The sequence below is a fragment of the Callorhinus ursinus genome, unplaced genomic scaffold, assembly GCF_003265705.2.
Source record: "Callorhinus ursinus isolate GAN/ISIS: 27379988/994484 unplaced genomic scaffold, GSC_fseal_2.0 scaffold43, whole genome shotgun sequence".
NCBI classification, from domain to species: Eukaryota; Metazoa; Chordata; class Mammalia; order Carnivora; family Otariidae; genus Callorhinus; species Callorhinus ursinus.
This window is the reverse complement of record NW_027397105.1, coordinates 12,688,212-12,703,223: the sequence shown is the minus strand read 5'-3', so window position 1 is coordinate 12,703,223 and position 15,012 is coordinate 12,688,212. Positions and strand designations below refer to the sequence as shown.

At 44.0% G+C, this 15,012-nt stretch overlaps 1 protein-coding gene across 1 annotated transcript in view; it reads right to left on the bottom strand.

Moving 5' to 3' along the window:
• The window catches only part of TNFRSF13B (TNF receptor superfamily member 13B), a 47,915-nt gene extending 36,279 nt beyond the window's left edge, over nt 1–11,636 (bottom strand). Inside the window, exon 1 of the mRNA XM_025864402.2 lies at nt 11,512–11,636. The gene's annotated coding sequence lies outside the window, so the exon portion shown is untranslated. The remainder of the gene's footprint in view (nt 1–11,511) is intronic.
• Nucleotides 11,637–15,012: the final 3,376 nt, after the last annotated feature.

Sequence of the window (15,012 nt, the reverse complement as noted above, 5' to 3'; positions counted from 1 at the left end):
TTCAGCTCAGGTCATGATCCTGGGGTCCCAGGATCGAGTCCCGCATGGGGCTCCCTGCTCAGCAGGGAGTCTGCTTCCCCCTCTGACCCTCTTCCCTCTCATGCTCTCTATCTCTCATTCTCTCTCTCTCAAATAAATAAATAAAATCTTTAAAAAAAAAAAGGAAAAGAAAATTACAGACCAATATGCCTTATGAATATAGATGTAAAAATTCTCAACAAGATATTAGCAAATAAATTCCAACAGCTTTATTAAAAGGGTTCTACACCACAAAAAAAGTGGGATTTTCGTTTCCTGGAATGCAACTATGATTCATTACACAAAAATCAATCAGTGTAATATACCATATTAAAAGAGTGAAAAGAAAAACTATACATTCATTGCAATTGGTGCTGAAAAAGGATTTGACAAAATTCAACACCTTTCCATGATTAAAAAAAGAAAACAGTAAAGTAATAATAGAAGAAAATTCCCTCAATATGATAAAAACCATATACGAAAAACTCACGGCTGACCCACTCAATAGTGAAAGACTGAAAGCTTCTTTCCTAAGATCAGCAACAAGACAAGAATGCCCACTTTTACTGCATCAATTGAACATAGTACTGAAAGTTCTAGCTAGAGCAATCAGACAAGGAAAAGAAATAAGACATGCAAATTGGAAAGAAGGAAGTAAAATTATCTCTGTTCACAGATGACATGATCTTATATGTAAAGTCCCTAAAAGTTACACACACACACACACACACACACACACACGTTGGAACTAATGTTAAGTTGTAGGATACAAAATCGAAACACAAGTATATGTATTTGCAACAAACAATTCTAAAAGGAAATTAAGAAAACAATTCCATCTACAAAGGCATAAAAAAAGAATAAAATGCTTAGGAATAAACTTAACCAAGATGGCAAAAAGTATACACTGAAAAACTACAAAACATTGTTGAAATTAAAGACCTAAATAAAGGACATCGTATGTTCATGGACTGGAAGACTTAAGATGGCAACACTACCCCAAGTGATCTACAGATTCAATGTAATCCTGACAAAATCCCAATAACTTTTTTACACAAATACAAAAATTCATCCTAGAACTTCATATGGAATTGCAAGGGACCCTGAATAAGCCAAAACAACTTTGAAGAATAAGAACAGTTGGAGGACCAACACTTCCTGATTTCAAAACTTATTGCAAAGCCAAAGCTAAAGTAAACAGTTAAGTAGGGTAATACCGGAATAAAGAGAGACACACAGACCAGTGGAATGGTCCAGAAATGGACCAGAAATAAATTCGCACATAAATAGTCAATTGATTTTCAACAGGGGTCCAAAATATTTCCATGGGGAAAGGACAATCTTCAATAAATGGTGCTGAGAAAACTGGATAGCCACATGTGAAAGAATGAAGTTGAACCCTTACCTTACAATATATACAAAAATTAACTTAAAATGCATCAAAACTTACACTTAAGGCTACAACTATAAAACTTTTAGAAGAAAACATGGGAAGTCTTCATGCGTTGAATCTGGCAATGACACTTTTGATACAACACCTAAATAAATTGGATTTCATCAAAATTTAAAACTTCTGTGCATCAAAAGAGTGAAAAAGGGGAGCTCACAGAATGGGAGCAAATATTTCTGATAACAAATTAATATGCAGAAGATATAAAGAAGTACTAAGACTTAAGAACCAAAAATGAAACCAATCAAGTCAAAACTGGACAAAAGACTTGAATTGACATTTCCCCCAAAGAAGACATCTAAATGGCCTATAAGCATATAAAAACAGTCACCATCATTAGTCATTAGAGAAATTCAAATCAAAACTACAATGAGATACCACCTCATGCTCATTAGAATGGCTATTTTCAAAAAAGGGAAAAATAACAAGTGTTGGCAAGAACGTGAAGAAATTGGAGCTCTCATGTATTGATTATAGGAATGCAAAAGGCTGCGACCACTATAGAAAACAATTTGGCAGTTCCTCAAAAAGTTAAATACAGAGCTACCATTTGGTGCAGGAATTCCACTCCTAGGAATATATCCAAAGGAACTGAAAGCAGAGATTCAAACAGATCCTTGTACACCAACGTTCACAGCAGCATTATTCACAATAGCCAAAAGGTGGAAAACCCAATTGTTCATCACTAGACGAAAGGATAAGTAAAAAGTGCTATCTATACTAGAATATTATCCAGTTATTAAAATGAGTGAATTACTGGGACGCCTGGTTGGCTCAGTCAGTTAAGCGTCTGCCTTCGGCTCAGGTCATGATCCCAGGGTCCTGGGATCGAGTCCTGCATCGGGCTCCCTGCTGGGCGGGGAGCCTGCTTCTCCCTCTGCCTCTGCCTCTCTCTCTCTCATGAATAAATAAAATCTTTAAAAAAAATAAAATAAAATGGGTGAATTACTGACACGTGCAGCAACATGGAATAACTTTCTAGACCCTATTCTAAGTGAAATAAGCCAGCCACAAAAGGACAAACATTGTATGATTCCACTTGCATGAGATACCCAGAATAGGCAAGTTCATAGAGGCAGAAAGCAGACTAGAGGTTACCAGGCACTAGGGGAAGGGGAAACTGGGAGGATGAAAGTTTTGGGTATAGATAGTGGTGATGGTTGCAAAACACTGTGCATGTACTTAATGCCACTGAATTGTACACTTAAAAATGACTAAAATGGTTAACTTTATTCTGTATATTTTACAAACCAGAAGGAATAAGATAGTGGCATAATGCCCCAAATTTATGATAGAAATGTTTTCAGTCTAAAACACCACATGTTATTAATTAAGTGTGGGGTCAAATAAAGATGTTATGAGACATACAAAGTCTCAAAACTTTTATCTTCCATCATGCACCATTTCTTGGTAAGTAACTGGGAGATATGCTCCGTCAAAGGCAAGGAGTAAACAAGCCAGTGGGGAGTGGGGGAGAAACACAGGATCCATCTCAGCTAAGAGGTGAAGGTAGAAATTCTCAGAATGTTGGTGAAGCGGGTCTCTGGGGACAGCTGCCTGTAGGCCTAGAGGGAATCCTATCCAGGCTAAAATAAGAGAAAAGAGGAAAGGAAGGTCTCCAATGAAAACATTGAAACAATAGACAAGTGAGTATGTTTGGCAAACTGACAGGCTGAGTTTGTCACAGAGCTGAGGATAAATTACTGATACGTGCAGAGAAAACTGAGGCACTATCAAGCCCAGGGAAATCATAGTACATGTATGGCTCAGCTGTGAACAAAATCCACATCATCATAAATGTGTGAGCAACTGTCAATGAATAACTTGGAGACTTTGAATTATGTCTGCTATAAAATAGTTTACTCATTTGTGTGAGTGGAGACAGCCATCAGACCACTGTCAATGAACGAAGGCAATACCAGAACTTGTAAGAGAGGACGAAGAAAAGGAAGAACAAAACTGTAGAGGGTTTTACATTTGGGGGCAAACTGATTAGCTGGCAGCCAAGAGGGCAGTCTATCCTTGAACACCTGGGTTGGCTAAAGGGATCCAAAAGAATTGCCATTGTTGATGGATTCTCTGGAAACCCTGAGGGCATCAGAGTGGGCAAATGTGCCAGGCTGTCTGAGTACACTGCTGGTCCTGCCTTATCCACCATGGGGTCAGCCCCACCGTCTGTACCAGACTTGCTCACAGTCTCCACTAACTAAACACAGCGCTCTGGGAGATTGGGTGGAGGGAGAGGTTGTGTGTACACAGAGGGTGATGTAAGAGTTGAGTTCTTATCTTAGAAAGTAGGAAGTTAATCCATAATGTATAAAATTGAAAAGTCAAGAACTAGCTGTGTATGCCCATTATATTCTGAGACTATTCAAGAGTGAGCCCAGTGAAGCTATGAGGTAGCAATGGCTGGGAACCACTGCCTGTATGTCCTAGGCCCAGCATTTTCCTAGCTGTGTGACCTTGGGCAGAACTTCACCTCCTGGAAACCCAGTATCCTCATCTGTAAAATAAGGGTGTTATTGCTTACTTCATAAGCCATTGTGAGTATTACATTCATCGCAAGTGCTTTGCCTGGCATGGTACTACGCTATTAGTAAAAGGTTAACCCTCTGAGCTATTGCCCTCCTTAATACTGCCATTCCTTGCAATATTGAGTACTGTACCCGCCAAGGCCTGGACCTGGGTCAAGGGAAGACTAAAAGGGCCAATTCCTGCCCCAAGGGCCTAAGACAACTCCGTATCTCTCTCCATGGTGGGGAGAGGGTCCCGTCCTCATGAGAAAGGAGCAGGATGGGTGTAGATCTCAGCTCCTCCTTTTTACTCTTTACAATTCTGCCAAGAAAATCTGTCAGTGTGACTTGAAAAGAAAGGACAATAAAGGCTTCAAGACAGGAGGAATTTCTCGTCCAATCTTTGAGTAAACACAGCATGAACTGGGCGGGGGGGGGCGCTTTGAGCTAAGCTGTCACTGGTGGGGTGGGGTCAGGAGGCGATTCCAACGTGAAGAGACGGGGTGTGTGCCCTGGAGGAGGTCAGAGCCGGACACCTGGGGCACCCACAGGAAAACTGGCAATGACCACCTACGACCTTGCTTTTATTCACATAAAGAAGGAGGAAGAGGAGGTAGAGGGGTTGGGGTGGGTGGTGGGAGAAGTAAAAGGACAAGGGGAGGGGAGGAGACAAAGAAGGAAATGAGAAGGTGGTTTTTCATTTCAGTTAACTGTGTGTGATTTCCTACCAGGCTCTTCTGAAATACTGAACACAAGTCAGAGGCTGACCCCTGCCAGCCCCCACCCCACACTACCTTTCAGAGATTCTCAGGGTGGTGAGCCCACCATCCCCACGCAGGATCTAAGTCAGAACTAAACTAGGTCCTGGGAATCCTAGTCAAGTCACCTTCTCAGTTTTGGTTTATAAGAAGGGGGTGACCATTTCTACCCATTATAATTTTTGCCTCCTGTTAGCTCTTTTTGAAAATTGATCTGCCACACTTCAGTGGCAGAACAAGTGTGAGAGAACTAAAGTGCGTGTGGTGGGGAAAGCACAGCTCTGGGTCCCCACTGAATCACCTTGCAAAAGGGCACCTTATTTGCAAAATGGAAGGTACCCTTCTCTCAAGGACGTGTACGTGACATGCCTGAGACGCAGCTGCCAAGTGGTAGTTACTTGTCTGATATAAGTGGTATAAAATATAATGGATTAATTATAGTCACAATTATAATCATTTTATGGTAATATAAAACCATAGAATCATTTATAATGATAGAACATTATTATTAATAATTACGATAGTATCATCTAATTAGTCCTCCAGGCCTGGGAACTGCTCCCACAATCTCAACTGAAGGCTTAAGCAAAATAATTTTCTAAAAACACTTGTCCCCATAGCTGCCTTGTCTCCTTGCTTCTCCTCTGAGCTGTCTCACATGTGTCTTCCTGGATGACCATGTGGCCTGAGCATGTCCACCTGGTGATAGTTCTTGTTTTGTAATTTACATTTGAGGGTGTAGCCATTCTGCCTCCTTACACTGTCTCATTCCTCTCTGAATCCGGTGCTTCCCATAACACCAGGACATAGTAGGTCCTTGATAAATGCTTATAAATGACCTTGGACGTCATTGTCCTCAGTAAAGACTTGTGGAATGAAAAGCAGTCTCCATTTTTGCACTGTGTTACAGGTAGCTGGACTGGGACAATATTTAGGTTTTACTCTGTCCTCTCTCCTGCCTGCATTTCCTCCATTCAAGTAAGACTCAGGACAGAGATGTCCTGGTGTGGAGACAGGGGAAAGCAGAAATCTAGGCTTTTGATTTTAAAACTTAGGGGAGAGGATTCTTGGCAGAGACAAAGTAACCGGGCCAGAAACCAGCACAGAAAATAATTTCCCCTATATCAAAACAAAACAAAACAAAGCAAAAAACCAAAACAACAACAAGAAAAAAACAGATGCCCAGCCAAAGATTTAAGTGTGAAAAAGAATAAAATTACAAAAAGTTCTGGAGAAAAAAATGATCTAATATTTCTTTGTAACCTTGGAGTATGAAAGGCCTTTCTAACTATGACCCCATATCCAAAATCTGTAAAAAAAAAAAAGACTGATAAAATAGACTACACAGAACAAGGAGACAAAACAAACAACAACAACAACAACAACAAAAAAACCCAAACATGGCCAAAAATATCTTTAGAAAACTCTAAAGGCAAATGAAAAATGGGAACAAATCATTGCAGTTCAAATCTATAAGCAGAAGAGGAAAGGCCAGCTACCCAATGGAAAATTGGGCAAACACGGTGAACAGACAGTTCACAGAAGGGAAAAACATCATAAACATGTCTGGTCTCATTCCTAAGTGATAGGTGAATCCAAACTATGCTGATACTATCTTCCCTCTAATAGACTTCCCTCTAAATCCAGAAGCATCTGGATTTGGCTAAGTCATGAGGAAACTGGCACTCTTATTCACTATGGAAGGCAGGGGGATAAGGATAACCCCCGTGGAGGGTAATTTGGCCACATCTTTCAAAATTACTGATGCGTATACCAGTCATATAGTGATTAAACTCAGGGGTTTATCCCAGAGTGTGAAATAATAAATTCATTGTAGCAATGTTTGTATCAGCAAAGATTGGAAAAACCCAAATGCCCATCAGTAGAGGACTGAATGAGTAAATTACAGCATGCTTATATACAGGACTATTGTGCATCTCTAAAAAAAGAATTAGGAAGCTGTTTATATATTGCTATGGAAAGAACTCCAAGATATATTATGTGGAAAACAAAAATAAAAATAAACAGGGTACATAACAGCATAGCTCATAGGGTCCCTCCCTTCCTCCTTCCCTCCCTTCCCTCCCTCCCTCCCTCCCTCCCTTCTTTCCTTCCTTCCAACCTTTCTTCCTTTTTGCAAAAAGGGGGAAAGTTCAAATCGATAAGTGTTGGCAAATACACAAAGAAACACTATAAAGAAACTTAAGAAACAAAAAAATGGTGTTTTAAGTAAAAATCTTAGGAATAAATTTAACAAAAGAGTGCAAAACATGCACATGGAAAACTACAAAACATTGTTGACAGAAGTCTTAAAAAGACCTAAATAAATGGAGAGACATCCCATGTTCATGGATTGAAAGACTTAATATTGTTAAGATGGCAATATTCCCCAAATTCTTCTACGGATTTAATGCAATCCTAATGAAAAAAATCCCAGCTGGCTTTTCTGCAGAATTTGACAAGCTGATCCTAAAGTCATATGGAAATGCAAGAGACCCAGAAGGGCCGGAACAATCTCAAAAAAGAAAAACATAGTTGGAAGATGCACACTTTTCAACTTCAAAACTTACTACAAAGCAATAATAAATAAGATAGTGTGGTACTAGCATAAAGATAACCATAGACCAATGGAATAGAAATGAGGGTCCACAAATAAAGTCTAACCTTTATGGTCAATTGATATTCCATAAGGGTACCAAGACAACTCAACGGGAGAAAGGAGAGTCTCTTCAACAAATAGTGCTGAGACAACAGGATAGCCATGTGTAAAAAAAAAAAAAAAAAAAAAAAATTTGGACTCCTACCTCACACCATACGCAAATAAAAAATTAACTCACAGTGATCATAGATCTAAATGAAAGAGCTAAAATGACAAATTTAGAAGAAAACAAGAGTGACTCTTCACGACTTGGGGTTAGGCAATGACACCAAATGCATAAATGACTAACGAGAAGATTGAGAGATTGGACTTCATCAAAATTAAACACATTTGTGTTTCACAGAATACTACCAAGAAAATAAAAGGACAATCCACAGACTGGGAGGAAATATTTGCAAGCCATATATATGTTAAGGGATCAGAATATATAAAGAATGCTTATAACTGAATAATGAAAAACAACCCAACTTAAAAATAGGTTAAGGAGTTAGACATTTCTCCAAAAAGATATGTGAATGGCTAATAAGCACAGGAAAAGATGCTCAACATCTTTTGTCATTAGGGAAATGCAAATCAAAACCACACTGACATACCTACTAAAATGGCTATAATGAAAAAAGGGATAATGACAAGTGTTCATGAGGATGTGGAGAAATTGGAACCCTCATACATGAAGCAAGATTATCAAATGGTACAGCTACTGTGCAAAACAGTTTGGTGGTTCCTCAAAATGTTAAGCATAGAATTACCACAAGATCCAGCAATTCCACTCCCAAGAGAAATGAAAACATGTCCACCCAAATACTTGAACACGGATGTTCATGGCAGCATTATTCATAATAGTCAAAAAGTAGAAACAACCCAAATGTCCATCAGCCAATGAATGGGTAAATAAAATGTGGTATATCCATTAAATGGAATATTATTGGGCCATAAAAGGGAACAAAGTGTTGATACATTCTACAACATGAATGAACCTTAAAAACATCATGCTAAGAGGAAGAAGGCAGTTTGCTAAACACCATATTCAATTTTTATAAAATTGTTCAAAACAGGCAACTAGGGGCTCCTGGGTGGCTCAGTTGGTCAAGCGGCCGACTTTTGATTTCGGCTCAGGCGGTGGTCTCAGGGTCATGGGATCAAGCCCTGCATCTGACTCCGTGCTTAGTGGGGAGTCTGCTTGAGATTCTCACTCTCCCTCTTCCTCTGCCCCTCCTCCCTCAAATAAATAAATAAATCTTAAAAAAAAAAAAAAAACAGGCAAGGGACGCCTGGGTGGCTCAGTCGTTAAGCATCTGCCTTCGGCTCGGGTCATGGTCCCAGGGTCCTGGGATTGAGCCCCGCATCAGGCTTCCTGCTCGGCAGGAAGCCTGCTTCGCCCTCTCCCACTCCCCCTGCTTGTGTTCCCTCTCATTCTGTGTCTCTCTTTGTCAAATAAATAAATAAAATCTTTAAAAAATAAAAATAAAAATAAAAACAGGCAGATCTGTAGATACGGAAAGCAGATTACTGGTAACCTAAGGCCTGGGGTGGGGAAGAATGGAGATTGTGGGGTGATGAAAATGATCTAAAATTAGATTATAGTGATGATTGCGCCACTCTGCAAGTACACTAAATAACATTGGCTCGTACACTTTAACAGGGTAAACTTTATGACATGTAAATGCTATGTCAGGAAAGCTGTTTCTTCCAGGGGAAGCAGGGACTGGATAGATGAAGGACGGAGATGGAAGGAAGACTTCATATTGTATACCTTTTTATACTTTCTGTGCTTCCAAAGTGTGACCACTATCTACTCAAAAAACAAACTGAAAATACAAAAGGATCAAACAAAATTAAAGAGAACTCTGACCCTTCCCTCACTTGGGGAGAGGAGAGAGAGGGTGCTGCCACCCACCCCAGCCCCCTGTGAAGTGATGGCAGGGTGGCCCGTGGGTTAGATTGGACAGGGCAGCCCTAGAGAGCTCCCAAGACATATTCATGGTCTGGAGGCCACCAAGCTGTGGGACCTGCTGGGGACATGGGACCTAGCTGGCCAGATGGCAGACACCCAACTGACCAGAGGGTGCCGTGCCTGCTCCCCACTCCTCCACCACCATCTGGACCTACGTAAAATCCCAGAACCATCATCTAGCCCCAAAGAGGGACTGGGAAAACCCCAAGACTGACACTGGCCAGGCAGAATAGAAGCTTGAGAAAGTTCTGTTGACATAGAGGGAAGGCGGGAAGAACTCCTCTTGCACGCCTGGTTTTGTGGACCAGGCTCACGCCCCCAGCCTCCTGCACCCTGAGACCTGAGAGCACCAGGAGGGCTGATGGTTGGAGCCCTCTGCCTGTGGTTCCTCGTGTGCTTGGCTTAAGAGGTGCCGTACCAAGAAAGACCTCTGTGGTCAAATTAGTTTGAAAAATGCCAGATTAAAGAAAGGCAAAGCTTTTTTAGCTGCAGCCCTCCTCCGAGTCTTTGCTTGGGACTCCTCAAGAGGGGTTCTGGCAAGTTCAAAGACCTTTTGAAGTTTCGAGGGACATCTGGTGGGGCAGAGACCCTTCTTCATGGTACAGCTGAAGAAACAGAGCCTGGAGAGGGGAAGGGCTCATCCAAGGTCACACAGTGAGTCCGTGAACACCTGGAGTGAGAACCCCTGACTCCAGGCCAGGGCGGATTCGGCTGCACCAGGCAGCCACACTCGGCGCCCCGTCACATTTCTGACTGGTCGCCAGCCGGTGATCCTGGCGGCCCGGGCAGTTTCACCCAGAGTCAACGTGGCCTCTGGTCCTTGCCTGGTCCGAGTCTCTCAGAAATTTTATACGTTTGAGCCCTAAGCTGGGGACATGTCTGGGGACATAGTCACTGGATTTAAAAAGGAATCAGAGAAAAGATATACTCCCTGACTGATGTGAGCCAGACAGAGCAGTAGCCAGCCGTGCGTGAACCCAGGCCGGGCCACCCCAGGCCCTGACAGCCCCTCAAATCCAGCCTTGGGGTCCCCTCTGCACAGTGACGGACTTGGACCCATCTGCTCCAGCAACGTATGCTTCCTGGTTTGTGTCTTCGAACGAACCTTTAAAACCCTGATAAAAATTCTACAGGGTAAGCTATCCAGCTTCTTCAATAAATAAATAGCAGGGGGGCGGGGGGAAGGAGACCAGATGGGAACTGTTCTAGATTAAAACATGTAATCAAAGGCATAACATGGGCCATGTCAGATCCTGATTTGAACAAATCAACTGGAAAAGACGTTGATAAGACAGTTGGAAAATCTCAACACTGACAGGCTATTTAGTAATACTGGCTGGGGGGGGGGGGCATTTTTCTTCTTCTTTTTTTTTTTTTTAAGATTTTATTTATTTGTTTGACAGAGAGAGGGAGAGAAGGATCATAAGTGAGCAGAGCGGCAGGCAGGGGGAGAGGGAGAAGCAGGCGGAGCCCGGTGTGGGGCTCAGTCCCAGGAGCTTGGGATCATGACCTGAGCCGAAGGCAGACGCTTAACGACTGAGCCACCCGGCTGCCCCTGGGCGGGGGAGGGGTGTCATTCATTTTTGAGTTGGTCAGGGCATGATGGTTAATTTTTCGGTTTTTGGTTTTTAAAGAGGCTTTTAGAGATCAATGCTGAGGTATCCACAAATCAAACAATACAATGTTTGCTATCTGCTATTAGCTTTAAAATGTTCCAGTGGGGCTGGTGGGGGAACATGGCAGGCACGGAGGATGTAAGGTGGGCCATATTGGCTAATTGTCAAAGCTGCGGGATGTATGCTGAAAGTGCCTTAAACTCTCCTCTCCACTTTGGCTTCAAAATAAAATACTTTTTAAACGTCCTGGCCAACCTGGCTCAGGTGCCCTGGCCAGCTTGGGTTCGGGGGTGTCTCAGATGGAATTCCTGCCTATGTGCTGACCCGCCAACCTCCCGGCTCCTTTCCTGGAATGCAAGGTGCGGACCCGCAAAGCCCCCAAAATTGGGGCTCTCCACGTGCAGAGGCATGGGCCGACCCCCAGGCTACCCGAGCTTGCCCGTCTGCTGTGGGTGCTGTACCCACCAAATCCCTCCGAACCCATGCGGGGTGCCCCTGGCCAAGCCCTCCTCACCCCCACTTCCCCCCAATCCGGCCGCCTACCTGGCTACTCACGCCACTCTCCCTGGGCCGACGGGCTCCAGCCACCTCGCCTGCTCCGGCCCAAGCCGCTCATTACTCAGGAGGTTTATTATTAGCCTGAGATTTGATTAGTGCCTGAGCTGCACTTCCTGGGTTTTCCCCCCCAACCTGTAGGATGTAAATCAGCGGCACCCCCTCCCGCCCTGCACCTGCGTGTTAGGAGCTGAGGTGGGTGGCCTGGGACTACTCCGGAGTCCCCACCAGTGCCGTCTGTGGAGCTCCCCTGCACCCTGTCCGCCAGCGCCCACAGGGCAGGGGAAGGGCAGGACGGGCCTCGCCTTGGGGTGAGGTACGAACTGGTATGACCGCAAGCCGGCGCTGACCCACCACTTGGACCTGGTTTCCTGCCCCATGGCACACGTTCCCGGCTGCAGCCAGGGTGAACCTGCTCTCCAGCCTCCAAACATTGCTCAGCCCCTTCCCTCTTCCCTGACACCCATTTCCTATTTCATTGCTCGGTGGTCTCTTCTTGTTCTGCCTTCAGGCTCAACTGAGGGGCCAACTCCTCCGGGAAGCCATCCCTGACTGTCCCAGGCCTGGTTAAATGCCCATTCTCGGTGCTTCCTAAGCCCTATCAAAGCACTCAAGAGGCTGACGGCCTGGCTTTGAATCTCAGCTTGGCCACTTACCAGCAGGAAGCTTTTGGGGCAATTCACTTAACTTCTCTGTGCCTCCATTTTCTCTTCTCGTGAGTGGGTTTGATAACCGTACCCAGCTCACAGCTTGTTAGGAGAATGAAAGGAGTTGCCACAGTTAAAGTCTTAGGGCAAGTTCTTGGCACCTAGTAAGTTCTCAATAAATGATATGGAGGATTAGCACCATAGTCCCCATCACACTCTTGTAACTCGTTGTCCACGCCTTCGAAACTCCCCTGAAACCTCCATGGGATTAAGACTGGATTGAGACAGGGGGGTGGGGGGGATGGGTTAGCCTGGTGATGGGTATTAAAGAGGGCACGTTCTGCGTGGAGCACTGGGTGTTATGCACCAACAATGAATCGTGGATCGCTACATCAAAAACTAATGATGTAATGTATGGTGATTGACATAACAATAAAAAATTAAAAAAAAAAAAGACGGGATTGAGACAGATTTAGAAGCCCACGGCACTTAGGAAGGAAAATTGAGGGATGGGGAGGAATTGGGCAGGTGGAAGGGAAGTAGGATTAAGGCAGGAGTGTGGCGGGAGGGAGGAAAACAAAAGGCTGTCTTGAATGACAACAGCCACAACAGGAGAGGAATCAGGGTTGGTCAACTTAAGAACTGCTCAATCTCAGTGATCAGAGAAACGCAACTTAAGCAATGAAAAACTAATTTTCACCCACCAGCATGGCAAAATCCTCAAGGTCGATAATAGGAGGGCTGGAAGTGACCCAGGGAAATGCGATCTTGCGCCCTGCTGGAGGGAGGGAGTTGGTACCACCATTTTGGAGGGCAACCTGCCAGGGTCCATTAAACTGTACAACATACGCCTATGTCCACAACCTGGACATAATTCTCCACATGTCGCAGGTGCACGAGGATGTTCGCAGAGGCATAGTTAATACTAGGAGGCATCTGGAAACCACATACATGTCCATCCAATGGAGGATGGCTGAATGAGATGCACAGGTCATAACCAGGAACATTATGCAAAGGTTACACAGAAGGAGCTAGACGATTGTCCAGACAAATCATGATGCCTACAGTAAGACACCCTGTAGTAAAACAAAATCACAAACGGCCTTCTCCGTGGCCCCATGCATATGAATGGGATGCAGACAAAGTCTTGTGGGATGTATGTGGTAATGATGGTTGCCTCTGGGTACGACAAGAGGGGACCAGGTTTGGGGTGATGGTCAAAGGGGACTTTAGCCCTATTTGTAAGGTTTTCATGTTTACACAGAGAAGATACTTATGTATTACTTGTGCCAATGAAAAGTAGTAGGCTGGTGGGGGGGTGGATTTGTGAGCCAGAGGTGGTCGTCGATTGTGTCCTCAGGAACTTCCTGCCTATTGAATCGGGGCAAGCCCAGAGTCACTGTCGGGTGCCCCCAGTACATCTCCTGCTTACCTTCCTACCCAGGGCTGGGGCTCTCCCCACCTCACAGAGCAGCTAGCTCCCAGGGGGTTAGTTCTGACCGTTAGAAAGCTGTCTCTGTCTATTGAGCGGACCGTGCCTTCCAGAAACAGACCCGCTGGACTGATTGCGGCTCTCTGAAGCCACACACATTGCCCTGCTCAATGAGATCCCACTTTGGAGTTTTAAAGCCAGCATAAGTTAGGCGTGAAATGAAAGTCAAACAAGATCCAATCTGACTTTTGGGGTGGCCAAGAATGGGATGGTAGTGTTTCCTAATGTCTCACTGCTGATCACAGCTCGTTAATGCTTTTGCTCAAACACCCTTTACAGATAATGGATTTTATTTGCTTTCTATTTTCTTTAATTACAAGTGTAATTTACATGCAGTGAAATGCATGAGTTTTAAGTGTGCAGATCAATGAATAGTTTACGTATGTCCATACCCAGGTAACGCCACCCAGATCAAGACTTAGAACATTTGGACCCCCCCCAGGCGGCTCCCTCCCTGCCCCTTCCAGGCACCCCCACCACCCCAGAATTGCCACCAACGTGACCTCTATCCCCATGGATTCATTTCTCTTGTTCCTGACTGTATAAATAGGAACATACAGATGAGATCATCCACTTCTTTCTTCTGGCTTCTTTCTGCTGATATTAGATTTTATTAAACCAGACAGAGCAAAGCTGTGGGACATTACTGGGGGGAGTTGTTTAACCTCTGTGGGCCTCCTTTTCTCCTGATCAAATGGATGAGCGTGAAGCTCACCAGGGCTGCACGATTACAAGGAATTTTATTATTACTGTTACTAAACTCGAATTTCATGACCCATGCAAATAGAATCCCTTCCTCCTTGGGCTCCCTCAGAACAGGTGCTGGAGGTTTCTGAACCTCATTCTGAAACCAGCCCTCTCTCGGAGCTGTCTCCCCGGGGGAAGTGGGGGACTCAGGATTCTAATTTTAAGCCCTACACTTAAAGGGGACAGAAGAGTCTGGAATCTAGAGTAAAGATACCTTGTATACCTCCAGGTTTTGGAGCTGATGCATTCAAATATGCGTACCTAAACCGTTAAAACGAGCACATGGTAAAGAAAAATTCAAACAGTGTGAAAGGGAATATAGCAAAAAAGAAATTTCCCTCCCATCTAGATACTCTCGACGGCCTCTTTCCCTGCTCAAAGGCGGCAACTGTGGCCAGATCTGGTTCACACACGCTTCCAAGCAAAACCCTAGCATTTACATGCCTGTACATGTCAACAGAGGGTGGATTTTTGCCTCTACCCCCTGCCACCCCATACATATTTTTTTTTTACGAAATTGCTTGTTTATACAGATTCAAGCACTATAAACATACGACCTTTCTTCACTCAATATATCCTATCAGTCAAGCCTTGCCTCTTTAA